Here is a 25,470-nt window from a genome sequence, read left to right on the forward strand (position 1 = left end):
GAGCAGTTTATTTCAAGCTGACAGTAATGTGTTGTCACATGCAGAAGGGAAAAAGATTAAGCAATAACTCTGTTGCTGAGGTATCATACAACGTAAGACTCATTAATCCGCTGGAGGAAAATCCATCAAAAGAACCTTACAGGTCACTGTTCTACCAGGGGAACATTCCCTTTGCTTCTGAATGGTGAAATAATTGCAGCTGGTGGCAATACTTTTTTTCAATCAAGTCAGTCAATGCAATCCTGGCAATTTTCAATAACTGCAAAGGAAAGCTGAAGGATAAGTGTCACTTTTCTTTACAAAAGAAAGGTACAAAGAGGTATTGCCTATAGCAAGCAATTTCCTTTTTCAATACATTGATAATTATTAAGCTTTCTGGAATGCAGTGAAATCCTTGGTGGTGACTTGTAGAGGTGACTTTTATTCCCAACTGAGTAACACTCAGTGAGTAGGAAAACAGTAAAAGAAAAATCTGCTTTAAATTATATGTTTAATAAAATGTTAGTTCAGTTCCAGTTAAAATGCCTTAAAACCATTCAAATAAAAAAAAAGTTGAGAGGAATGTTATGGTCAAAGAAAAAGCAGCCAGATTGCTCATAATTTCCAAAAGCTAGACAGAGCACAGAGCCAAGTGTAGGGCCAACGAACTTGTACAAGCAGCTGGATCAGATGCAAAGAGCATATATCTCTTCTTGCTCTGTATTGTGGGTTAGCTTTAGCTGTTGGTTTGGAGACTGGAGAGTTGGGTAGTTTTCACCATGAATACGAAGTACCAGTTACAACAGTAAGGGAATCCACTATAATGTCGTGTATTGCTTGGTAAATCCTATACATACGACTGTGTGAATTGTGAAGTAATATGGCCACCAAGAGCTGGGACATATTTGACTAGGAGTCTGTTTTCAGTCAATGCAGAGTCAAGTGTTTGGTACTCAGAGTACTTAGCAAGCATTGTGATTTGTTAGCTTGCACAGAATACAACTAGGGGAAAGTGAAGACTGCAGATGCTGGAGTTCAGAGTTGAATAGTTTGATGCTAGAAAAGCACAGCTGGTCAGGCAGCATCCGAAGAACAGTAAAGGTAAGCCTCGGCTGCTGCCTGACCAGATTGCACAGAATACACATGTGCAACATTTCAAGATGTCCAGCCCTTGCCAAGTTTTTCAGCCTGGCAAATTGGTCTCGGGATATAGTAATTGAGGTTTATTTTGCTAAAGTCAGATCGAAGGGAATGTCTACTCCCCAAAACAAAACTTGGGATGTAATGGGTGTGTGCTAGTCTCTGCTGAGGTCAGTGGGTCATGAGCATTGGGCATGTCTTTGATGTTGTTACTGGGATGAGACCAAATCAGGACAATTAGTTAGAAAGGAGAAATTTACCATACTACAAGTGCACGAGGTGCAGATGTGTTTGCATAAAGACCTGGGTGACATTAAGGCTCTGGCCAATAAGGATGAAGTAATATTTGTTGCTGAATGACCATCTCCAACAAGTGGGAATCTAATCTTTTCCCCTTAAAGATCCATAGCATCAGCATCACTGAGTCAGCCATCCATCAACATCCTGGGAATTATCATTGACCAATAACTTGTCTGGACAAACTACAGAAATACTGTGGCAATATAGCAGATCAGAGACTTAAAATTCTGCAGTGAGTAATTCACTTCCTCATTCTCCAAAGTCTGTCTATCATTTGCAAGGCACGAGCCAGGAAAGTGATGGATTCCTGGAACACCGTAGCTCCAAAAACACTGAGGAAGCTCAATATTATCCAAGACAAAGCAGCTTGCTTGGTCAGCCATACGTTAAAACATTGACTCCCTTCATCAGCAGTGCACCATGGCAGCGATATGCACCTTCCACAAAATGCATTGTCGCAACTCACCAAATCTCCTTTGCTTGCACCCACCAAACCTTGGAGGGAGAAGGGCATCAGATGTATGGGAACAACACAGCCTTGAAGATTCCACCCTAGCCACACACCACCTTGATTTGGAACCATATTATTGTATCCTCTACTGTCTCTGGGTCAAACTGCCAGATTTACCTAAATTCAGTGTGGGCGCAATTGAAATTGCAGCATTCACTAGTTGCAGTAAAATACATTAGAGAATCACTCATTTTGTCAGAGTAGTGCTCACTCCTTCCTCTGCAGTTTAACTATTTCAAATGGACCAGCAGTTCAAGAAGGGGTTTTAGCGATATGCAACATATGCTAGTTGACACTCAAATTGCACAAATGAATATATAGTTTTTTAATTTCAAAACAGCACAGATTAAGCATGGATCTGTTCCTTGGTTGAGGAATTTAGCCCCATTATCCTATTCATTTTATTCTTCAAGTATTTATCCCATTCCCTGTTGAAAGTTGCTATTGAATGTCACAAGGCAAGTCAATAATTCTGGAGAAAGGATTTCTTTTATTCATTTGTGGAATGTGGGTGTTGTTGGCTGGGCCAGCATTTATTATTGGTGCCTAGCTGCCCTTGAGAAAGTGGTGGTGAAGTGCCTTGTTGAACCATTGCAGCCCACGTGCTGTGGATTAACTTCACACAGAGGGAATTCCAGGATTTTGACTCAGTGAAGGAATGGTGATGTATTTCCAAGTCAGGATTGTGAGTGGCTTGGAGAGGAACTTGCAGGTGGTGGTTGTGTTCCCATGTATCTCATAGAGTCAGACAGCACGGAAACATAGTCTTCAGTCCAATTTGTCCATGTCACACAGGTTTCCCAAACTAAATTAGCTCTAAATCCTTCCTGTTCACAGACCTGTCCAAATGTCTTTTAAGTGTTGTAGCAATATCTTCATCTACCATTTCCCCAGCAGTTCATTCCACAAACGAACCACCCTCTTTGTGAAAACATTGCACCCCACCTTTTAAATCTTTCTCCTCTAACCTTAAAATTATGCCCTCTAATGTTGAACTCCCCTATCCTGTGGAAAACTCATCTTATCCATGCTCCTCATGATTTTACAATAAGATCACCTCTCAACCTCCTACGCTCCAGTGAAAGAAGTCCCAAATTACCCAGCCTCTCCTAAATCAAACCCTCTAGCACTGGTAAACATCCTTGTAAATCTTTTCTGTACCCTTTCTAAATTAATAATATCCTTCCCATAGCATGGTGATCAGAACTGTAAACAGTAGATTAGATTAGATTACTTACAGTGTGGAAACAGGCCCTACGGCCCAACAAGTCCACACCGCCCCGCCGAAGCACAACCCACCCATACCCCTAACCTAACACTACGGGCAATTTAGCATGGCCAATTCACCTGACCTGCACGTCTTTGGACTGTGGGAGGAAACCGGAGCACCCGGAGGAAACCCACGCAGACACGGGGAGAATGTGCAAACTCCACACAGACAGTCGCCTGAGGCAGGAATTGAACCCGGGTCTCTAGCGCTGTAAGGCAGCAGTGCTAACCACTGTGCCACCGTGCCGCCCAAAAAGTACTCCAAAAGTAGCCTCACCAATGTCTTGTATAACCTCGACATGTTCCACTCCTATACCCAGTGGTCTGAACAATGAAGGTAAGCATGCTAAATGCTTTTTTTTAACTACCCTGCCTACCTGCGATACAAGTTTCAAGAACCTATGTACCTGATCCTCTAGGTCTCTGTTCAACAACACTCCCCAGGGACCTACCATTAAGTCCTGGACTTGTGTCTGCTTTCAGATGGAAGTGGTCATGGGTTTGGAAGGTGCTATATAAGGACCTCTCATGAATTTCTTGTAGAGAGTACACACTGCTGCTACTGAGTATTGGTAGTGGAGGGAGTGGATGTTTGTGAATGTGATGCAAATCAAACATGCTGCTTTGTCCTGTACAGTGTCAAACGTCTTCAGTCGTACAGAGGTTAACACTGGTTAGCACTGCTGCCTCACAGCGCCAGAGATCCGGGTTCACTTCCCGCCTCAGGCGACTGACTGTGTGGAGTTTGCACGTTCTCCCCGTGTCTGCGTGGGTTTCCTCCGGGTGCTCCGGTTTCCTCCCACACTCCAAAGATGTGCAGGTCAGGTGAATTGGCCACGCTAAATTGCCCGTAGTGTTAGGTAAGGGGTAGATCTAGATGTAGATGTAGGGGTATGGGTGGGTTAAGCTTCGGCGGGGCGGTGTGGACTTGTTGGGCCGAAGGGCCTGTTTCCACACTGTAAGTAATCTAATCTAAGTAATCTAATCTAGATAAATAAAAGATACCAAGAAAAACAGATAAACTGCATTAAAAGATGTGAGAATTACCCTGACAAAATGAATGACTCTCAATTCAAGTCAGATGGTATCACTATAAAGTATTCATTTGAAAGTCAGCAATAAAATTGTAAAGGACAAATTAAACAACGTTTGGGCATAACCCTGGAAACCCTGCAAACATTACTTTAGGAAGGTTCGGGTGGGAGGGTTTGGAAGGGGGAATGTTATTCTAATTAATGACTAAGGGCAGAGTCTGACAGGAGCCTGAACGATGTTGGCTATGGTGAGAAAGCTGGGAGATTTGTGTCAAGGCCTTTTTCGATGATGGGAACAAATTGTTGCATTTGCAAACAGAGTTCTGGATAAGACACTCACCAGGTAGCAGTGAGATGTCTACTCATTCGAATTATTGTTTTCATCAGCCTTATTAGCGGAAATCTTGCCTTATTTACATTCAGCCTCCTTGTTTACCACCAGCCATGAGGAAACCAGATAAATAACAATTCCTGACATGAAGGAAGGAGTACCTGTACCTGACAACTCCTGCTCACTGCTGCTCGTCTGGGCTGCTATCTTGGCCACCGACAACAAGATCTTGGGTCTCACTCCAGACCACATACTATGCAAACCCTGTGTCCACGAACCCTGGCATCTGACACTCTTGGTCTCTCAGGACCCTCACAGCACCATTCCGATCCACTGACAGGATGTTACTGCATTTTAAAGCTGCGCTGGCATTGTAATGATGCAACAAGGACACAATGAACAATGTTCATGTGTGTCACATTAATGGAATGCTGTCCTGCAGATGATAAACTGAGGGTCTGCTGGTTGTTGTACTGTTGTACTTGTATCTGAAAAGTTAACATTTGATTGAGTGAAATAAGCACTGCTCATTGTAATGATGTGGGACTTGGTGGGGAAGTAATGTGAGATCTAGTAGAAGATGTCCTCTGTGGAGGTTCTCGCACAGTCTTTGAAGTAATGTAGTTCCAGAGATATTTAGCTGATAAGACACCTCTCCGGAGGCCAGAAGGTGGTTAACCTCACACACATTACACCATATGTGGGGTCGCACAGTGGCTCATGGTTAGCACTGCTGCCTTACAGCACCAGGAACCTGGGTTTGACTCCAACCTTGGGGGACTGTGTGGAGTTTGGACATTCTCCCAGTGTCTGTTCTCCAGTTTCCTCCTATAGTCCAAAGATCTGCAGATTAGGTGGATTGGCCATGGGAGATGCAGGGTAACAGGAATAGGGTAGGGGGCTCGGTCTGGGTGGAAAGCTCTTCAGGGGGGTCAGTGTGGACTCAATAGACTGAATGGCCTGCTCCCAGACTATAGGGATTCTATATAAGCACCTTAAAGACCCCACATACTTTGAAGATACGGATGGCAGCACACTACTTTATAAAGGCGAACTGGTTATTTTTCCCACTCCTGGCTTGATATGCACAAAATTGTGGTTGTGTAACCTAAATGAGAAAGCTAGCTATATTTTAATGTAATTATTTGCATATAGAACGCTAAACTATTTCTGATAATAATATCAGAATACGATAAGTCTTCCTTTCCATTGTAAAATAACATTCAAATATGAGTGGCATTAAAAAATGCTGTGCAGGAAGCTAATATGTTACTGTGAAATATTTGAATTGTGCTTCTATGAACTGAGATTCATGTGTCCATCAGTTGCAAAATCAATAATAATCTGCAGGATCTACGGGTTTAATATTTGGGAGACATTTTCTGCCAGCAGCTTTAGATTTTTCGATCCAGACAATATCATTTCATGCTTTTCTTTTTTTAATAATTTGTTGCACTTTATTATGTTAATATAGGTATCATTTGTCTTTGGGCATCAGCTGGAAGCAGCTTCTTCTAGTGAACTAAAACTATATCGTTGACTAATTTGACTCCAGCTTGGCCCCTATATTAAAAGTTAATGAAAATGTAACATAAACCTCTTTTCCACATTAGTTAAGTATCTTTGTAATTATTCACGTTGCAGGCAATATTAATGCAGTTACCAGGGGACTTTTGTTACTGGACTGCCCTTCACTCCTCCCTTTTGGTTTTATTCATGCTGCTTAATGTGAAACTACAGTGTTCCCCTATCTTGGATATAATGTTTCTCCTGATGAATTGCATTATAACCTCTAATGCCTTAGTGTTGTAAATCTTATTAATGTAGAAAAATGTTGATGCTATAAAGTTGTGCCATACCTATCGATTTGTTCTTTTTTGTTTATCTAAAAGTAAATCAACTCTTAGGCATAGTCAATACGCAAACCCTGATTTCAACACAATGCACAACTCAGCAAGGTGGGGGACAAAGACAAATCCAAGACTATTATCACGAGGAGACTAGGATAGAAGGAATGGCATTCAATCATGTTTGAAGGAAGGATCTATCTGGGAGGCCTGGCAAACAGGATGGAGACATCTGGGCAAGAAAGGCCTCTACCTCCTCTATAGAGATCACAGGAGTAACTTTGATACGCCTCTTTGGCCATGAAGCATTTTTGTTTAGTCATGTAAAATAATTTCCTGCTCTGGCCTTGACTCTTCCTCCTGTGGCTTGATTTGTCCACTCTCAGGATACTGACTGAAATAGCAGTTAGCTCCCAATGATCCAGTCTGCATTGTTAAAGAAGGCTCACAGTGATTTCCAGTGATTGTCTTGGTCTGTATTTAACTTTTCTTCCCCCTGTTCCTATTACCATCACCTCCCATGATTGACTATGGAAAAGGATGGTTGAGGGGTTGAAATGGCTGTGGCATTCTATTGTGACGTATAAGATTATTAAAGGATTGGACACTCTGGAGGCAGGCAACATGTTTCTGCTGATGGGTGAGTCCTGAACCAGAGGACACAGCTTAAAAATAAGGGGTAGGCCATTTAGGACAGAGATGAGGAGAAACTTCTTCACCCAGAGAGTGGTGGGTGTGTGGAATGCTCTGCCCCAGAAGGCAGTGGAGGCCCAGTCTCTGGATTTGTTTAAGAAAGAGTTGGATAGAGCTCTCAAGGATAGTGGAATCAAGGGTTATGGAGATAAGGCAGGAACAGGATACTGATTGAGGATGATCATAATGAATGCTGGCGCAGGCTTGAAGGGCAGAATGGCCTACTCCTGCATCTATTGTCTATTGTCTATTGAATGATGGTGGGCTTGAGCTTGAGAAGAGATTGAAGAGTCAAGATTAGAGGGGTGCTGGAAAAGCACAGCTGGGCAGGCAGCGTTCGAGGAACAGGGAAATCGACGTTTCGGGCAAAAGCCCTTCATCAGGAATAATGACACACAAAAGCACAGGAAAATATGTAAATTGAGGTCCCATGACACAATGCTACCTGAAAAATCCTAGCAGAGTCAGAAACAACTTGAATAGTCTGGTGACCCTTGGTCTGATTAAAGTGACTGAGTCACCATTGGATTTTGTTTCGGTCATAGCTGTACTGTTCAGATTTAGCTTTTGATACTGTGAGAAAGGGCAATTTGATTAGGGCTGCTGCTCTAGTAGAAGCTTATTGGAGAGAACAACAGGAAAAACAGAACTAGCAGCAAAGCTGTCTATGGACCCAAGTGAGCAAAGGTCTCGTCCATTCCGTCTGCTTTTCTTTTTGTTTCTTCTTTTCTATTTTTTTCCTTTCCTAAGTTGTTTAGTGTCTTTTTACTTACCTTCTAGAGAGAGCGTGGTCATGGAGGCAGTAGTGGCGATGAAGCGTGGCAACGCTGGGGTCCAGCATGAGCTCAGACAGTGGTCAGGGGTGAAGCAGCTGGTGAGCCGGGCTGGACTTTGTTCAGTGCAGGGGAGAGCAGGTCCTCATGGCGACAGCCCAGTGTGGAGTGACTACAAGCCCATAGTTTAAGAAAGGACTGGAATGTTTAACATCTGACTTGCATTTCTTCATTTTTCTACTTTATTCTAAAACGAACTGTATTGGTGAACTTTTCAACTTATTTCTTGTAGCTTTGTACCTAAGATGGCGCTGAGAATGTCGATACTATACACTTTTAAACGTACTCCTGTACTTGATTACATGTGACAATAAAGCCTAAACCTAAGTCATAGAATAGAATCCCTAAGTCTGAGAACAGGCCCACACTGACCCTCCAAAGGGTAACCCACCCAGACCCATTCCCCTACCCTACCCCTAACAAATGCATCTCTGAACACTATGGACATTTTAGCATGGCCAATTCACCTAACCTGCATATCTTTGGACTGTGGGAGGAAACCCACTCAGACACAGGGAGAATGTGCAAACTCCACACAGACAGTTGCCCAAGGCAGGAATTGAACCCATATCCCTGGTGCTGTGAGGCAGCAGTGCTAACCACTGAGCCACCTTGCTGCCCTAAATGTAAGGAAGGAATTGCATGTGGACAGACGAGAAGCCACCAACAGTGGGGTGTGCTTGCACAAGGCTATACCCACCTCACATTGTGCGTGAACAGGTTTCTGGACCGTCTGAGTAGTGTTACTTTAGGAAGCTCCAACTGTCAAAGTCAGTTAGTTATGGACGTTTGCAGCCTCCTTGAGGAAGATATCTACTCTAGCAGCCATGCCAGAAGTGCCAATGAAAGTGGTGAATATTCTCAAATAGGATGCCTCTCGATCCTTTCAGATAGTCACAGAATAAGTAACAATGATCTGACAGCCAGCCACAAATACAAATATATCTTAGCAAAGAATTTTAAAAAAGACAATCAAATACTGTTTCAAAGGACTCTGTTTCTTGATTAACAGGTTCTATCACATAATTGAAACAGTTAGGCATCCTGTTGGTGTAATAGGATGTGGATTTAAATTTATTTAAGAGGGTTTTATGTCAGCCAGTGTTCTCCATTTATCTTAGTTCTGGATTACCTATAGGGACAGAGTTACTAACCGTTGCCAACAATTAACAGGTTAAAGTTACAGGAGAAATGAGGGCATTGCCAAAGGGAAAAGTAAATACACAAAAAGAATATTACAGTACTAATTGAAATCTTAACATTAAAAAAATGGATCGAGTTTTGGTGTCTGAGATACAGCTAATCTCCTGCTGTCATCTTTCAAATGACTGAAAGTGTGCCACAAAAATAAATGTACCGATTAGCTGTCAGGAAGTTATACTATCCTGGGATTTGATTTATTCCAAATCCTGTCAAGTCCTGTTTTTATTGTATTCAAGGAATTTATGCTTCAGGCTCTGAATTAAAAAGTTATCCTTGGTTACTAAGCAACATTGAAACAATAGGTGATAGAACAGGTCTATTGTCCAGTCTCATCAAAATTTTGAGTTATATACCAAGTGATCCTTTTTAGAAATCTAACTTTGAGAATAGCAGTTCAGTTCTACCTAAAGCCTAGAAGATAATGATTGTGAATATATGCAAAAGTAACTCAGGGGTTGAATTCCTGTGGTGTTTTCCTGATCATCAACTTTATTTCACATTTCCCTACCTAAGTTACAGAAGACAATGAGGAAAGTCTCTTTGGAAATCTATTCATTGATAGTTATCAAGTTGACATATGTTGGTTTAAAATGAATATTGCAAAAAATGTGTTTATTTGGATAGAATTATTACCAACACAGTTGAATATATACATTTGGTTGGAATTTGCTCTAAGGCTAACAGCACATACTGTAGTTTATATCTGCAAAGCATACAGCAAATTAATAAGCATTCATGTGCAATTAATTGCAAAGATTAGGTAGTAGCTGTTTGGTATGCACTGTCCCTCTGTAAGTTTGATGAAAACAGCATCTTAGAAGCCCGATAGTATGGAAACAGGGTCTTCAGCCCATCAAGTCCACAACGACCCTCTGAAGAGTAACCATCAAAGAGGGTGCAAAAAAGGTTTACCGGGATGTTGCCTGGTCTGGAGGGCTTGTCTTACAAAGAGAGGTTGACTAAGCTTGGACTTTTCTTTCTGGAGAGAAGGAGGAAGGTAGGTGAACTGATTGAGGTGTACAAGGTAATGAGAGGCATGGATACAGTCAACAGCCAGAGACTTTTCCCCAGGGCAGGATTGACTGCCACAAGGGGTTACAGTTTTAAGGTGCTAGAGGAAGGTATAGAGGAGACGTCAGAGGAAGGTTCTTTACACAGAGAGTTGTGAACACATGGAATACGTTGCCAATGATGGTGGTGGAAGCAGAATCATTAGGGACATTCAAGTGACTGCTGGACATGCACATGGATAGCACTGAATTGAGGTGTGCATCGGTTAGGTTATTTTATTTTAGATTATGATTAATCCTTGACACAACATCGTGGGCCAAAGGGCCTGTTCTGTTCTGTACTTTTCTATGAAATATAATAACCCAGATGCATGCCCATATCCTATATTTACCCCTGACTAATACAACTAACCTACACATCCCTCAATACTATGGACAATTTAGCATGGTCAATTCACCTAACCTGCACATCTTTGGACTGTGGGAGGTAACCAGAGCACCTGGAGGAAACCCACACGGACACGGGGAGAATGTGCAAAACTCCGCAGTTGCCTGAGTCTGGAATCGAACCTGGGTCCTTGGCACTGTGAGGCAGCAGTCACCCCACATCTTAATATCTGGCTCCCCATTCAAATCTTATAAATGGTGTGAAGTTTTTTTATTGGCGTCGCAGATCAGACAAAGGTTCAAGATTGTCTATTCCAGTCCACATTCCTTTAACTTAATTCTTAATTACTTTCATATGTCAGTGGTACTGAAAGCTAACTTTTACAGATGTGAAGTCCTGTTCCACAAAATTCCAAAACAAATTCAGGGTGACCTTGCCAATTGGATACAAAATTGGCTCATCAGCAGAAGTCAGAGAGTGATGGTGGAGGGTTGTTTTTCGGACTGGAGGCCTGTGACCAGGAATGTTCCAAGGGGATCAGTGCTAGGTCCACTTTTGTTTGTCATTTATTTTAATGATTTAGATGATAATAAAGAAGGAATGGTTAGTAAGTTTACAGGTGACACCAAAATTGGTGGGATAATGGACAATGAAGAAGGGTATCCAAGATTACAAAGAGATCTTGATTAATTGGGTCAATGGGTTGAAGAGTGGCAGATGGAGTTTAATTTGAATAATTGTGAGGTATTGCATTTTGGTAAAACAAATAAAGGCAAGACAATTAAAAGTGGGGCCTTGGATAGTGTTGTAAAACTGAGAGACCTAGGAGGTCAGGAACATGATTCTTTGAAGCTCGTGGTTAAGATGATGTTTAGATTGCATTCATTGTTCAGACCTTTGAGTATAGGAGTTGGGATGTTATATTGAGGTCATACAAGACATTCCTTAGGTGTCTTCATATTACTGTGTCCAGTTCTAACCATCCTATTATAGGAGGGATATTATTAAGCTGGAGAGGTTTCAGAAGAAATTTACCAGGACATTGACAGGAATGGAGGATTTGAATTATAAGGAGAGGCTGGATATCCGAGGACTCTTTTCACTGGAGCATAGGAGGTTGAGGGGTGACCTTATAGACATTTATAAATCATGAGGAATATGGATAAGGTGAATGGCAGGTGTCTTTTTCTTTGGGTGGGGAATTTCAAGATTGGGGACGTATCTTGAAGGTGAGGAGAGAAAGATTTTTAAAAGACTTTTTTTTTAGACAGGGAGTGGTTCATATGTGGAATGACTTCCAGAGAAAGTGGTGGATATGGCTAAAGTTACAACATTTAAATGAAATTTAGATAAATGAGAAATGTTTAGAGGGATATGTGCCAAATGCAGGCAGGTAGAACTAGTTTAGTTTGGGATTATGGGCAGCATAGACTGGTTGGACCAAAGGGTCTGTTTTCTTGCTGTATGACCCTATGCCTCTATAATTAGAGTCATAGAGATATACAGCATGGAAACAGACCATTCTGTCCAACTCATCTATGCCAACCAGATATCCCACCCCAATCTTCCAGCATCTGGTCCATATCCCTCCAAACCCTTCCTATTCATATACCCATCCGGATGCCTTTTAAATGTTCCAATTGTACTAGCCTCTATCACCTCCTCTGGCAGTCCATTCTACCACCACCCTCTGCGTGAAAAGGTTGCTCCTTAGGTCTCTTTTATATCTTTCTCCTCTGCCCTCTTGTTTTGGACTCCCCCAACCCAGGGGAAGGACCTTGCCTATCTACCCTGTCCATGCCCCTCATGATTTTATAAATCTCTATAAGGTCACCCCTCAGCCTCCAACGCTCCAGGGAAAACAGCCCCAGCCTGTTCAGCCTCTCCCTATAGCTCAAATCATCCAATCCTGGCAACCTCCTTGTAAATCTTTTCTGAACCCTTTCAAGTTTCACAACATCTTTCCAATAGGAAGGAGAGCAGAATTGCACGCAATATTCCAAAAGTAGCCTAACAAATGTCCTGTACAGCCTCAGTACAGGACCTCCCAACTCCAGTACTCAACACTCTGACCAAGAAAAGAAAGCACACCAAAGGCCGCCTTCACTATCACATCCACCTGAGACTTCACTTTCAAGGAGCTAACAGTTTCTTTACATTTCTGGCCGGTTTATATCTGTTACACCAACCTTTATTTTCTTTCGCTGCCTAATTTGACATTGAATTCACTGATTTAACTTATTTTTTTTGCAGTTCACGACCTGCTCTGGTCACTAATGATTCTTCAGTGCAATTTGTTGTGGAGCAACATAGTGCGTCACCCTTATTCTTGCAGGTACGAGATATCCATAAAGATCGGGGCGGCACGGTGGCACAGTGGTTAGCACTGCTGCCTCTCAGCGCCAGAGACCTGGGTTCAATTCCCCCCCTCAGGCGACTGACTGCGTGGAGTTTGCACGTTCTCCCTGTGTCTGCGTGGGTTTCCTCCGGGTGCTCCGGTTTCCTCCCACAGTACAAAGATGTGCAGGTCAGGTGAATTGGCTATGCTAAATTGCCCGTAGTGTTAGGTAAGGGGTGGATATAGGGGTATGGGTGGGTTGCGCTTCGGCGGGGCGGTGTGGACTTGTTGGGCCGAAGGGCCTGTTTCCACACTGTAAGTAATCTAATCTAATCTAATCACTACACTGTGAAATGGACTATGCAGAAACCCACACAAAGATTCTGGTCAAGTACAGGTCTATCCACTAATGTTCATCTGGCTTATTCAGCTTTGGCCCCAGAGGTACCTATCATTTTCAGCAAATTACTACGTGCAAAAAAGTAGATTTTTCCATCTTCAATAATAATTGTCTTCAATTTTAAAGTAACACTGAATGAATCTGTGATATTCATGGACATGACCACATATTTAGTAACAACATGTGCAATTTAGTACATTTCATTAATTTTAACATTAGACCATCTCAATCATTCAGATGGTTCCAAACATGCACCTAAGATGAAAATTATTAATGTTGCTATAACTCCTCTTCTTCCCCCACACTGATCACAGATTGGCCAAGTATTTCCATGCTTCAGCTGGTATTCTGGTTTGACAGGCAAGAGACTGGAAACGTAAAATTATAAAATCCATCTCCTCTTGGTCGTCAAGGATACATCTACCACTGACTCATTCAGCTGCACATGTTTAGACATAAGGATCAGTCTATAAAATCTGAAAATAACTTCAAAATTCACTTAGCAAACATAATCTCACTATCTAAGAAAGGCAAGAGGGAGAAAACAGGAAATGTATAGACCTGTTGCCTAATCTGTAAGACACAGAAAATATCTGAACGACGACAAAGTAGCAGTAATGGGATGGTTAGATAATAGACAGATGAGACAGAGTCAACGTGGATCTTTTGGAAGGGAAATCATATTTGTCAAACCTGTTGGAGCTTTTTGAGGGGTATGACTAGTAGAATATATAAGATAGAACTGGTGGATGTGGTTTCTTCAGATTTTCAAAAGGTTTTTGATAAAGTCCCACAGATACTGTTATTAAACAACACACACATGAGATGGGATGGGATGAATATACTGTCATTGATTCAGAACTGATTAATATGCAGAAAACAAAGATCAGAAATAAATGGGTCATTTTCAGGTTGGCAGGCTGTGACGTACCTCAGCTATTCATAATCTACATCAATGATTTGAATGTGAGGTTACATGTAATATTTTCAAGTTTGCAGATGACACAAAAATAAGTGGGAATGACGGTTGTGAGGGGAATGTAAAGACACTTTCAGGGTATTTGGAGATGGGAAGTGAATGGATAAAAAATTGAATGATGGAATACAAATATGGAGGAGTACGAGATTCCCCACTTTGGTAGGAAAAACAGAAATATAGAGTAAACTTTAAATGATGAGAGGCTGGTAACTTTTGAACTTCAAAATGGTATGGGTATCTATGTTCATAAGAAGGAGGAACAGGAGTAGGCCATTTAGCCCTTCGACCCTGCTCCATCATTTAATAACATCATGGCTGATCTTTTTGTGGACTCAGCTCCACTCACCCACCCTCTCACTGTATCCCTTAATTCCTTTATTGTTTTCAAAAAACATCTATCTTAGCTTTAAAAGCATTTTCTGAAGTAGCAGCAACTATTTCACTGGGCAGGGAATTCCATAGATTTACAACGCTCTGAGTAAAGAAGTTCCTCTCATGAATCACTGAAAGTTAATTTCCAGATACAGCAGGCAAATCTGAAGACAAATGGTATGTTTGCCTTTATTAGGAGAGGACTTGAGTATAGCAATAGAGAAAGATGTCTTATTGCACTTATACTGAGCCTCAGTGAGACTACATTTAGAGCACTGTCTGCAGTTTTGATCTCTTTATCTAAAGAAAGATATGCTTGCCACAGAGCGAGTACGACAAAGGTTCCCTATGCTAATTCCAGGGTTGGAAAGATTATCGTATGAAGAAGATTAAACAAGACTGGGCCTATATTATTTGGAGTTTAAAAGAAGTTGTCTCATTGCAGTACAAAACTTCTTACAGGACTTGAAAGGGTAGTTGCAGGAAAAAAGTTTCATCTCCCTTTTGAACCTGAGACGTGGTCTTAGAATAAGGGGCACACCATTTAGGAAGGATAGGAGGAATAATTTATGAAGGTAGTCAGTCTTTGGAACATAGAACATTACAGTGCAGTATAGGCCCTTTGACCCTTGATGTTGCGCCAACCTGTGGAACCAATCTGAAGCTCATCTAACTTAACTATTCCATTCTTGTCCATATGCCTATCCAATGCCCTAACATTGGCGAATCTATTGCTGTTGCAGGCAGTGTGTTCCATGCCCCTATTACTCTGAGTAAAGAAACTACCTCTGACATCTGTCCTATATCTAAACCCCTCAATTTAAAGCTATGTCCCCTTGTGCTAGCCATTGCCATCCGAGGAAAAAGGCTCTCGCTGTCCACCCTATCTAACCCTCTGATTATCTTATATGTCTTAATTAAGTCACCTCTCAACCTTCTTCTTTCTAACGAAAACAGCCTCAAGTCCCTCAGCCTTTCCTCATAAGACCTTCCCTCCATACCAGACAACATCCTAGTAAATCTTCTCTGAGCCCTTTCCAAAGTTTTCACATCCTTTTTATAATGCAGTGACCAGAACTGTACACAATAATCCAAGTGCAGCCGTACCAGAGTTTTGTACAGCTGCAGCATGACCTCAAGTTTCCAAAACTCAATCTTTCTACCAATAAAAGCTAACAAACAATATGCCTTCTTAACAACCCTATCAACCTGGGTAGCAACTTTCAGGAATGTAGGTACATGGACACCAAGATCTCTCTGTTTATCTACACTACCAAGAATCTTATCATTAACCCAGTACTCTGCATTCCTGTTACTCCTTCCAAAAGGAGTACTCTTTGGAATTACCTGCATCAGAGGGCTGTGCATGAACACTTGTTGAGTATGTTCAAGATTGAGATTAATAGATTTGTACATTAAAAATATCAAGGAGTATGCAAGAAAAATGTTGAAGTGGAGGATTGATTTGGAGATGCTGGTGTTGGACTGATGTGTACAAAGTTAAAAATCACACAACACCAGGTTATAATCCAACAGGTTTATTTGGAAGCATTTGCTTTCGGAGCGCTGCTCCTTCATCAGGTGGTTGTGGAGTGTAAGATTGTAAGACAGAATTTATAGCATAAGCTTACAGTGTGATGTAACTGAATTTATATACAGGTATTGGATTGTTTGTTAAGTCTCTCATCTTTTAGAATGAACATGTTGATTTCAGTTCTTTCATATGTAAATCCCAGAATTTTTAAAAAAGTTACATTCTCAAGTGAGCTTTAGATAAAGCATTTAAGGTGTGAGGTGCCCTGTATGAGACAGTCTGTGCCATAATGTTCAGACTGATTCTAATCTATAAAACGGATTTACAGAATCTCACAACTAAGTAGAGGATTAACTATGATCTCAGGCCCAAAGTGCTGAATGACCTATTCTTGCTGCTATTTATGCTCTTATGAGAAGTCTCTGTTTACCTTTGTGCTTGTTATTCCTTTCCTCTTTTCAAGTCATCACCAGAGTTGCATTTGATACAAAAACTATTTTTAAAAAATCATATCACATCATATGAACAAACTGGAAAATGTGAACGTATTTATGAAGGAAATAGAACAGTCTATCATTCAGTTGTTTCTCGATATGATACTGAAGAACTAAGTCAAATGAGAACTGTGGATGAATGAGTGGATGAATAACTCACTTTAATTAGAAAAATTAAAACAATTATTAGTTCCCATCTAAAATTCTAGATTATGAATTGCACAGATGACCTTTGCTCAATACTGGATGGACCTGGAAAATCATTGAGAGAACTCAATCTTCCCTGCTCGTAATATTTATGCGCTAGATCCTCTCTACTGTTAAGAGATCAGTGTCTAAGAGTAGAGAAATTTGCAACAGAAATAACTCTAAGCTTATTCCTTTCCTAAAGTATTGTGGATGGCTCAACATCAGTTGGACTGCAGCAGTTCAACGAGTCAGCTAAGCATTGTATTCTTAAGGGCAACTAGGGATCGTCTATAAATGCTGATCCAGCCAATGATGCCCATATCCCAGAAGTGAATTTAAAAAATGTAAAAAGTTAGCGGAAACTGTCACTTCAATGGAATAGGGAGGCCACAGTTTTATCTACAGGTTGTTAGTTATTTTGGCTGTATTTTCCAATATGCAGTAAACTTCACTTTCATCATTGTGAGACTGATAATATTTTATTGATTTGAATCAATCTGTTCAGGCATGCCAGTGACACACCTATGGGGCAAATGGGACTTGAACCTGGACCTTCTGGTCCAAGCAATATTGTGAATTGTTACATTTTAGACAGGTTTAAAGGATAATTGACATTTAAAACTGCTCATCAGCTGGGAAGAATTATAATTGGTGCGCTGATCAATGCTATCAGCTAATGCTTCGTACAGACATCATTTTCCTGCAGGAATGAATCCCACATCTAGAGTTAACTGAAGGGTAACTGGAATCAAAGAATAATATAGAAGGAAACCATTCACCTATTGTGAATGTGCTGATTCTTTGAGACAGATCTATCAACATTCTTTGTTATGATTTAATCACAATGTAATTGATGATGTAAACTTGCCAAAGCATTTTCATATCAGTTTTCAGTTTGTCTTCGAGATGTTATAGCAAAGCAATATCTAATACGAAGGAATAAACTCACCTCTCACCCTCGAGTCTGTGATCTTGGAGTGATCAATCATGTCAATTGAGCATCAAAGAAAATAATAATATTCATCAAAGCAGGTACTGTTGAAACAACCTTGGAGAGTCAGAATCACAACGTACTACAGCACAAAAGGAAGCTCTTTGGTTGATCATGCCTCTGCTGATTCTTTCAAACAGCTAACCAATTAGTCCACGTAACAGATCCCTCTCCTCCCTCCCTTTCCAAAGCTGCCCTTTCCCTATAGCTCTATTAATTCTTTAGCTTGATTAAACATGTACTGTGCTCTAAATATGGTCACATTGGACACTTTTAAAGACGAACTTGCAAGTTATCTGATCACTTCTTATGGATCTGCAAGGAAATACACCAGGAACAGAGAGAGGATAGAGTAGGGCTTGGGATCTACACTTAATTAGGAGAGAACAGAACATGAACCTACAAGGAAACATACTGAAGACAGAGAAAGGGTGTAACCAAAGAATGAGGCTTGGGGACACATGAATAAAAGTAGAGAGATTCTGCTATTGCTGCAGCTTTAGAATGCTGGGTTTGAAACAGTGAAATTATAAGCTGATTGATATTTGAGTATTCAGAGAGAGTGTTCACAACAGCTGGATCATTGGAGCTGATTGCAAAGTAATTTTTATTTCTGTGTTCTAGTCTCCAACTTACATTAAACAATTTGAAAGTGAAGTTAAAATATGATAGGACAGCTCAGTTGCATGGGAAGTTATGTAGGGTTCACATGGCCGAGATGATCACATGGGATGTGTGTCAAGCTGAGGTTCTGAAAGTAGAATTTAGGGAGCTAGGCTAATGATCAACAAAGCAGGACCTCTAAGGCATTAATCTCAGGATTGCTTCCAGCACCATATGCTGGTTGGTGTAGAAATAGGTAAAATAGGCAAATGAGCATATGACTGAAAAAAAATGAATGGAGGACTTTAGATTTCTGAGGCATTTGGACCTGTTCTGGGACAGGTGAGACATTTACAAATGGACAAATTACACATTAGCAGGATCAGGATTAATGTACTGATGGAGAGATATGGTAGTGCCAGAGGGATGGGTTAAATTAACTTGGCAGGGGACTTCAGATAGAATACAAACACTGTTGGATATGAGAAATAGAAAAACTGAAGTAAAAGTACATGCCCACAGCATTCACACCAAGGAAGGTGAATTTCTGGTGGTATAGAGCAAACAATATGATTTAATTGCCTTTACATAGATTTGGATGCAGGGTGACCAGGTCTGGGAGCTATTAAAGAGGTTTGAGCAAAATAGAAACTGCTGGAAAAGCTCAGCAGGTCTAGCAGCTGGACAGAAATCAGAGTTAATGTTTCAGGTTGAATGATCCTTCCTCAAAACTGATGTTCTTCTGAGGGACGGTCACTAGATCAGAAACGTTAACTCTAATTTCTCTCCACAGATGCTGCCAGACCTGCTGAGATTTTCCGGCAATTACTATTTTTTTGTCTCTGATTTACAGCATCCGCAGTTTTTTTGATTTTTATAAAGGATGTTGACATTCAGGAAGGACAGGCAGAAAAGATGGGGTGCTGCTTATAGTAAGGGATAGGATCAGAATAATATTGAGAGGACCTCTGACTGGAAGATCAGGAATCTGTTTGGGGAGCTAGAATACAGTAGGGATAGCAGAGTGATCTATCGGCCAAAAAACAGTAATGGTAATGCAGGGGGCATGGTTGAAATCAGGAAATTGGAGGTGCGACCAGCAAAGGGAAAGTAGTATCATGGGTGACTTCCATCGATATATAGACTGGCTCAATGTAATGACTACCAGTGCTCTGCAGGAAGAATTTCTGGAATGTATTCAAGACGGTTTTAGAGAGCAAATTATTGAAGAACCAAGAGGGTGCAGGTTATTTTTTTTATCTAGTATTACATAATAAGAAAGGATTAAATAATAATCATGTCAAAGTACCTTTAGATAACAGTGACCATAGCACTATAGGGCTTTCCTTTAACTTTGAAAAATATGAAGTTCAATCCGAACTTAGGACCTTCAATCTAAACAAAGGCAATTGTGAAGGTTTGAGGCGGAAGTGAATTGTGATGCAAAAATGCTTGTCAGTAGATAGTCCATTCATAGCACTAAAAGTAGTAATAGAAACAGAAATTGCTAAAAATAAAAGTCAGCAAGACTGGCAGCATCTGTGGAGAAAAAGCACGGTTAACATTTCAGTTCCAGTGATCTTCCTTCAGAACTGACAGTAGAAAGGTTATTGGATCTGAAATGTTAAGTCTGATTTCCATCCACAGAAATTGCCTGACCCCCACCCCATGCCCCTCCCTGAGTTTTTAAAGCAATTTCTGTTTTTGTTTTGGATTTCCAACATCTGCAGTTCTTTGCTTTTCTTTTTGAGAAGTCATATTTGGTTTATCAAAACACATTCCTATGAGGCAGAAATGCCCAGCAGAAAAAGTGACACAGCCATTGTTAACAAGGTACATTATAGACAGCATTTGATAAAAGGCTTAGAATGTAGCCAAAGAAGTTGCAGGCCTGAAGAATGGGAGAATTTTAGAATTCAGCCAACAATGGTGAAGAACTTGATATGGAGGGAGTAAAATATGGATGCAAAATAGGAAGAAATATAAAAATGGATTGTAAAAGTTTCTACAGGTATGTAAAAACAAAGAACAGAGACAAATGTGGGTCAAGATTAGAGTGGTGCTGGAAAAGCACAGCAGGTTGGACAGCATCCGAGCAGTAGGAAAAATCAATGTTTTGGGAAAAGGCACTTCATCAGGAATGATGTTCCTGATGAAGGGCTTTTGCCTGAAATATTGATTTTTTCCTGCTCCTCGGATGCTGCCCGACCTGCTGTGCTTTTCCAGCACCACACTAATCTTGACTCTAACCTCCAGTATCTACACTACCCACTTCTGCCCTGAGACAAGTGTGGGTCCATTACAGGTAGAGATAGGAAAGAGAAATGGTAGAGAAGCTAATGTAGTACTTTGCATCTGTCTGCACAGAGGAAGATACAAGAATTGTCCCTCTGTTTTTTTTAAGATTCATAAGATTTGTGACCTTTAAGCGGCAACTGGATAGGTACATGGATAGGTGCTTAAGCTAGTACAAATGTTCGGCACAACATCGTGGGCCGAAGGGCCTGTTCTGTGCTGTATTGTTCTATGTTCTATGTTCTATAACTCAAGTAACACTGTGGATAAAGTCAGATTCATACAGCAGGGAAACAGACCCTTCGGTCCAACTAGTCCATGCTGACCATGTTCCCAACTTAACTAGTCCCACTTGCCTACATTTGGCCTACATCCCTCCAAACCTTTCCTATTCATGTCCTTATTTAAGTGTCTTTTAAATGTTGTAATTTACATCCACTACTTCCTCTGGCAGTTCACTCTACACACGAATTATTCTCTGTATAAGGTTGCCCCATGTCCTTTTTAAAATCTTTTCCTCTCTCCTTAAAAATATCCCCTAGTTATTTACTCCCCCATCCAAGGGAAAATACCCTTGCCATTCACCTTATCTATACCCCTTATAATTTCATAAATCCTTCAACTTGCTATACTCCAATTCACACCCTCCATTCCCGTCAACATCCTGGTAAGTCTTTTCTGAACCCTCTCCAATTTAATAATATCCTTCCTATTGCAGGGTGACCAGAACTGCACACAATACTCCAGATGAGGCCTCACCCTGTGGTCCTGGACAACCTCCAGATGACATTCCAATGCCTATACTCAAAGGTTGGAGCAATAGAGGTAAGTGTGCTAAATTCCTTCTTAACCACCCTGTCAGCCTGTGATGCAAATTTCAAAGAATTATGTACCTGAACCCCTGCTCTATAACACCACCGAGGACTCTACCATTAATTGCATAAGTACTGACTTTGTTTGTTTTACCAAAATGCAATACCTTGGATTTCTCCAAATTAAACTCCATCTGCCACTCCTCAGCCTATTGACCCAACTGATCAAGATTTCTTTGTAATCTTAGATAACCTTCTTCACTGTCCACAATACCACCATTTTTAGTGTCATCTGCAAACTTACCAACCATGTCATGAAATAAATTAGTATTCATTAAAAAGAGAATAGCATTGTCTAAATTAACAGGACTGAAAGTTGACAAATCACCTGGAACGGACGACCTCCATCTGGCTACAAAGGTAGTGAATGGATTGGCGATAAACTCTTAAAAGTATCATTATCTGCAATGCTGCATGTAGATGGGGAGGGTACAAATATAACACACTGCTTAAGAAAGAAGGGTGAGAGAAAAATGTTACTGCAGACCTGCTAACCTGACATCAGTAGTAAGAAAAATGCCACAATCTATGATAAAGGATGTGATCACTGTATATTTAGAAAATAACCATCTGATTGGACAGTCACAAAGGATTAATGAAAGGAAAGTCAAATATGATAAACCCGATTAAGTTTTCTTAGAACGTTACCAGCAGAGACAATGATGGGTAACCAGTAGATATAGCCTATTTGGATTTTGAAAAGGATTTTGATAAGATCCCAAAGAGAAGTTTAGTTACCAAACTTATGCCTGAAATGTTGACCCTCCTGCTCCTCAGATGCTGCCTGACCTGCTGTGTTTTTTCCAGTACCACACTTTTCAACTCTGACTCTCCAACATTTGCATTCTGGATTAGTAGTGCTGGAAGAGCACAGCAGTTCAGGCAGCATCCAAGTGGCTTTGAAATCGACGTTTCGGGCAAAAGCCCTTCATCAGGAATTCCTGATGAAGGGCTTTTGCCCGAAACGTCGGTTTCGAAGCTACTTGGATGCTGCCTGAAGTGCTGTGCTCTTCCAGCACCACTAATCCAGAATCTGGTTTCCAGCATCTGCAGTCATTGTTTTTACCTCTCCAACATTTGCAGTCCTCACTTTCTATCCGTTATGTTTGTCAAGAGACTTTGAGGTTACAAGTTTCAATGCCTCCAATTACAACTACAATATTGTTAGAAATAGATCTAAGTCCAGAACATTTTTGTGAATCAATGTGTTTAATAGTTGTACCAATTAGAACAGGTTAAGTTTTAAAATACTCCAGATAAATAGGTTCCTACAAGAATCAGAAAGATTTAGAGGCAAATGGGAAAGCAGCAGGCAGATGGGACTAGTTTGGTTTGGGATTCTGTTTGGCATGGACTGGTTGGACCGAAGGGTCTGTTTCCGTGCTGTCTGATTCTCTGACTCTATAAGTTGCTTTACAAATTAGGAATATCCACTGTCATCTTTTAAACCTTAGATATGTGCTCGGTGGTTAGTACTGTTGCCTCACAGCACCAGGGACCCAGGTTCAATTCCCGCCTCGGGTAACTGTCTGTTTGGAGCTTGCACATTCTCCCCGTGACTGCGTGGGTTTCCTCCGTTTGCTCCAGTTTCCTCCCACAGTCCAAAAATGTGCAGGTCAGGTGAACTGGCCATGCTAATTAATGTTAGGTGCATTAGTCAGGGGTAAATGTAGGGAACTAGGTCTGGGTGGGTTACTCTTTGGAGGGTCGGTGTGGACTTGTTGGGCCAAAGGGCTTGTTTCCATAGTGTAAGGAATCTAATCTAATCTATGTGGATTGCTTGCTTTGTTAAGCAGCACAATGGCATGATATACAAAGTCCAAAAATTCCCCATAACTTTGTCCTGGGTATATACCCACTTCCATCATCCATGCAGTAGTATTGTTCAGCTGGAATACTGAATACATCAAAACAGATCAGCTACGACATGGAACTGATTAAGTGTTCTTGTTTCTTTATCTGCTACATTGTCTCACATGCTATATCTGCCTGACCTGCCTGAAATAATTCGCTGAATGCAATTTCACAAGTCCCAAGTTATACTGAGTTTTGAATGTTTACAAGTACAGGCCAGACTTTGCTCGAGATGAATCATGTTGGCTTCAATTATTTTATGAAAACTGTAATTCCTAGCCTCTTTGTATCATCCTAGCTAGCTGATCCCAGAATGTGCCTTGGTTTGGTTGCCATGGTAATGATTTTACACCACTTACTCTTGACAATTGTCTTTCACAGGGAATATGACTGGTGCAAAAATTAAATGCTCGGAACATGCTATGCAACGTGTTACCATAATACACAGCTCTGACCTTAACACTGCAATGAAATTCACAGAATTAAGGCTAGGGCTCTTGAAGGTTTTCAGATACAATCACAAAGGGGACAATTCATATCATTTTTCAGCATGTTACTATTTGTCAAAGCTTTTCAGTATCATGATTGGTAACAAAGATTTAAACCCGAAATATAGAATACAGAACTTAAATACAAACCTCTCCCTTCTTCAGAATGATTAGATTAGATTAGATTCCCTAGAGTGTGGAAACAGGCCCTTCGGCCCAACAAGTCCACACTGACCCTCTGAAGAGTAACCCACCCAGAATCATTCCCCTGCATTTCCCCTGACTAATGTACTTAACCCTACGCGCAATTTAGCATGGCCAATTCACTTGACCTACACATTGTTTGGAATGTGGGAGGAAACCGGGAGCAATTCTTTGAATTGTCAAGCAATATCAAGTTACAATATTCATTAACTATCCATTTTATTCACAATTTTTTTTAAGTATAATATGTATTTCAGGAATTTCCGTACTGAGATCTAACTGCCTCATCCAAATGTAACCTCTGTGTGCAAATCATGTTGCTTAATGAACTAACTTCAGTAACAAGAAACAATCCTCTGTTGGTGACACTGACACATTAGAAAATAAGTAACAAAAATGCAGTTCTTTTAATAACAAAAGGGAAATCACTTAATTAAGTTTGTGACAGGGGTCATTTAGCTCAGTTGCTGGACAGTCAGTTTGTGATGGAGAGATACCAATCGCATGAGCTCAATTCCTGCACTGATTAAGGTTACCATGAAGGACTGTCCTTCACAACCTCTTTCCTTGCCTGCGGCATGGTGACCCTCAGGTTAAACCACTACCAGTGCCCCTCCAATGAGACAGTAGCCCTATAGTCTGGTAGGACAATGGTGACTTTAATATTAAAAGTGGGATAATTTGAAACAATATTCTTGAAAAATTGAGATCCCATAAAATGAATCTTCAAAGTGGAAATTAGCCAAATATTCTAAAGAGGAATTTAGGAAGAATAGAGAACTAATCAAGATACTGATCAGATTTACTTTTGAATGAATGCAAAGCTGATAAATGACAGGTTGTAATTTAATAGTTAATTTAAAGCATATTCTAATCATACAGATTAATGATGTGCTCTGACAATACATATTTTTTCAGTTTTAGACATTGTTCTGGAAATAGATGTGAGAATCCGGGCAGCTTCTCAAGGCGAAGGTTGACAGGGTGGAATTGAATCACTTGCATTCTGAACGATTTGTATTTAATTTAAAATTAATCAAATAAATACAATCATTTCTGTTTTTCAATCAGCATAATTGGCCATTACTTTGGTCACAAGGAATGTTCCCCCCTTCTATGAATTATCATTCTCACAGTTAATGACTAATGTGTCAGCACTCCAGAATTAGCTTTTATGTTGAAGATTATATCAGATGCTGCGATTCCTTAGGATAAATAGAAAGTTAATTAGGGTGGTCCCTAGACTTAAAATGTTAACTTTGTTTTCTTTCCACAGATGCTGCCAGATCTGCTGAATTTCTCCAGCAATTTCTGTTTTG

The 25,470-nt window shown here is 40.6% G+C and overlaps 1 protein-coding gene across 8 annotated transcripts in view; it reads right to left on the minus strand.

Moving 5' to 3' along the window:
- gas2a (growth arrest-specific 2a) overlaps positions 1-25,470 on the minus strand; it is a 257,222-nt gene that overhangs the window by 20,470 nt on the left and 211,282 nt on the right. The window lies entirely within an intron of this gene.

This window comes from Chiloscyllium punctatum, chromosome 22 (genome assembly GCF_047496795.1).
Source record: "Chiloscyllium punctatum isolate Juve2018m chromosome 22, sChiPun1.3, whole genome shotgun sequence".
NCBI classification, from domain to species: Eukaryota; Metazoa; Chordata; class Chondrichthyes; order Orectolobiformes; family Hemiscylliidae; genus Chiloscyllium; species Chiloscyllium punctatum.